The following is a 3,795-nucleotide window of genomic DNA, read 5'->3' as shown; positions in this document are numbered from 1 at the left end:
TGGTGATGATGGTAAGATGGTGGTGGTGGTGGCTGATGACAATGATGGTTAAGATGATGGGTAATGGTGGTGGTGGTGACTGGGGTTGATGATGCTGGTGTAGGTGGTGGTGATTGGTGATGATGGTACTAATGGTGAGGATGGTGATTAGTGAAAATAATGGTGCTGGTAGTAATTGATGACGATGACGATGATGACTATGATGATGACAATGATGATGACGATGATGATGATGATGATGATAATCTCAATCCTGTTGAAAGTTTTCCCACTGAAGACCTAGAAGACTCTCATTTAAAGCAGTATTCTGATTTGTTCTCTGGACCTTTAGACTGTCTAGTGTCCCTGACTCTATCTCTACAGTCACCTGTGATTGCCAGACACATGCAACTCTTCTCATGTCCCCAGAAAACCGAAGTCCATGCCCATTTCAGGGCTCTTGCCCTTGTAATTATCTCACTTAGAATCCTTTCCCACAGCCAACCCCTTCCACCTTCAGGTCTCAGGTCAAGTGTCCCTTCCTCCAAGAGACCACCCCACCTGAAGTTCCTCCCTTGTGTTCTTTCCCTCTTCCCTTCTCTCTCTCTCTCTCTCTCTCTCTCTCTCTCTCTCTCTCTCTCTCCCTCCCTCCCTCCCTCCCTCTCCCACCCTCTCTCCCTTTCTTCCTTTCCCTCTCTCTCTTTTTCTTTCTCTCTCTCTCCCTCTCTCCCTCCCTCCTTCTCTCTCTCTTTCTCTCCCCCTCCCTCTCCCACTCTCTCCCTAATTCTCTTCCTCTCTTTCCCTCCCTCCCCATACATGTGAATTTCCATCATTAATTTTCTTCTTAGCATTTAACACTGCCTGAGATAATCTAGTTGAATGAAATTATCTCTGTGATTGGGGATCAGCTCCTCAGAGGCAGATGTCATGTGGGGGTTTCCTCACCTTTGCAGATTTGATGGCACTATAAGTGCATAATAAAAACTGATTGACTGGATGAATGAATGAATGTGTTCATTCTTTGTCCTCTGGACCTTTGCTTGCCTGCTCCAGAAGCCACTACAGTCTCCACCTGTCCTTACTCTGACCTGCCTATTTGGTGACCACAGAGGAGAAAACTCACAGGGAGTGCCCACAGCTCCTTGTCAGTACTATTATTATTAACATGAGCCAGGCAGCCCAAGGTGGTAACTAACACTGTCCCTGCATGGGGCTCAGTCCCTGCGCTGGCCTCATTGCCTACCTCTGTCACTAACTCACCCAGCCAGGCTGACCACGAACTCTGTAGTTTACTAACCTAGGCTGGAGGTGGGCACACGCTCGAAGTCGTGCGGGAGCCTCGGCTTGCAGCAAGTCCTGGCTGTGGGGGAGGACCCCCGTTTAATCGCATGTCAGTTGCCCCATTCATCTTCAGAGCTATCTGAGAACTCATCGTTTTCCACGCAGTGGTGTCTCCATGATTGATGATTCCACAGCCGCCCCTCTGCAGGCTTAGCACAGCTCACAGTGGGGGCTCAGCTGTCCGGGCTCTCTACAGTCTGGGCTTCCTAAAGAGAGAGTCCTGCATCTCTTACCCGGTGCTTTAGGAACCGAATCACATCCTCCCCAAACCTAAATATTGAAGCTCTGACCTCCAAGTGGCTATGTTTGGATATGAAGCCTTTAAAGGGGGCTAAAATTCCAGGAGGCAGTTATGTGGGGTACTAGGCTGATGGGGCTGGTACCCTGAAGGAAAGAAGCGGTCCTCTCCCAACGTTTAGCAGGGCTATACCGGGTTGGACACTCAAGCCTTGGACTTTATTCCACCTGTGCAGACTGCAGGTAGCCTGACCAACTGCTCTGTGCACCTAAAGAGTCACAAGATCATTTCCAAGTTGTAGCAAGAACTATGAGGATGTATGAGGGGGTCTACAGTCTCTCAGTGGCTGCGCTGAATGCCTTCTGTGTGCCCAGCACTAGGCTGGACTAAAGTTCAGAGTATTGCAAAGGGCAGGAAATGACCCAGCCTGCACGAAGCTCATAGACTGGCAAGGCAGACATCAACTCAGAAATGAAAGACATCAGAGTGTGAGAAAATCAACTGGACAGAGAGGAGAGAGGAGGCCAGGAATGTGTGACGTTTAGAGGGGTCCGGAGCTGGGCCCCCCCAGAGCTGGCCTGTGGGACACTGGGGCTCAGTGCTGGTGGGAGTTCTGAAGTTCTGAACCTCAGTCGTGTGTTCTGTTCCCAGTCAAGAGCTGGGGGGTGGGGTGGGTGTCATGCTCTGCCCACGTGCAGGCAGGCTGACCACCTCCGTCACAGGCAAGACCTCGGACAGAGCACCCCATGGCGTGTACAGGGGATGTGATGGAATGGGCCCGTGAGACATTACCAAAAAGGTGACACTTGAACGGATTATAAACTGCGGGCAGCCATGGGGACAGCTGACCGCAAAGACTTGCACATAGAAGGAGCTGAAAATTTCTAGCCAGGGTCGCCTTGAAGTTCACCCAGGTGTTTGAGTCAGAAAGATCTTCAGGCTGCCAGGGCTGAGGGACAGCTCAATCTATGCCCCCAGTTTTCCTATCCAGGTCCCCCACCCTACCTGTAGTCGGGCTTCCTCCTTTTCCCCGCCCCCAACTTTCAGTCGAGTCAGGGATTGGCTATCCAATACAGGAGGTGGGGCTCAATCCAGGAAATGTGGGCTTTCTGTTAAGCAACGAGGGAGAGATCGAGAACTGCTCTCCAGTAGAGGACAAGGGCAAGGAGGCTGCAGGGCAAACTGACAAATTCCGAGGCCGCACCCCACCCCTCTTGCCCAATGCTGAAAGACACCGCCTCTGGCCAGTCGGTGACCGGACCTCCAACAGGCAGCAACAGAATTCTCTCTCTCAGCTACAGGATGTCAATCGAGGCGGAATTTCCTGCTGAGTCTGCAGTCCGGTGGAGAAAGAGTTGCTGAGGCACCACACGAATTGCTGTGTGATAACAATTGGCAAACGAGATGGAGGGCGGGGCAGGGTCCTTCAGTGTTTGGGGTCCCGGAGCTGAAACAGGCCTGGAATTTTCCTTTGGGGAGAGGTGAGTTTCCAGGGATGTGCCACTGAAGCACAGTGGAGTTCAAGGTGAGACTTGAGAGTAAACAGGAGACAGGTGGAAGGGCCCCCCGAAAGCAGCGGGGAACAGTGCTCTTGGAGTTCAAGCATAACAAGGACTGTTCCTGACCGACCCTGAAGAGACTGCAGGCTAGGACGTGCCCAGCGGCGACAAAGGAGTGAGCTGCCTGGGACAGTGCAGAAGATGCATTCCAGAAGGGTTTGGAAGAGGGAAGCCACCAACTTGAAATTCGGAACCTACCTCAGGGCTGCCTCAGCTCCCCCTAAACACAACCGCAATGTCCCTGAAAGAGCCTGCCCTGCTGGTCTGCTCCAAGCACATGCGTGGGGCTCTCACTGCCAAACACTCCAGCGGGGAATCACACACATTCTTGGTGGCCTTGGTTGACACCTTTGCTCTTGGAGATGCCTTCTATACTCAAAATCCGAAGACGGAGCAGTCAGCGAACTTACTCAGCGCAGGCTGGCTCTGGTGTCCCAGGCAGTGCTTTAGGATGCAGTTCCTCAAGATGCCGCTGGGGGCAGAGCAGCGCGGGCTCCCGCTCCTCCAAGCCTGGCAGGTGCTTCCAGGTCCCTGGTTTTGGGCAAATGACACTCCAGGTGCAGATCCATCGTTCTTTCTGGTTCCTCATCCTTGGAGATTAGAAGGATGAGTGCTGAAGAGCTTTTAGGCATCGTTAAAGGGCTTCATCCACGCATGAGGGACAGTGGGGTTTTTTTT

The sequence above is a fragment of the Microtus ochrogaster genome, linkage group LG8, assembly GCF_000317375.1.
Source record: "Microtus ochrogaster isolate Prairie Vole_2 linkage group LG8, MicOch1.0, whole genome shotgun sequence".
Lineage (NCBI taxonomy): Eukaryota > Metazoa > Chordata > Mammalia > Rodentia > Cricetidae > Microtus > Microtus ochrogaster.
Note: the sequence above shows the minus strand (reverse complement) of the source record.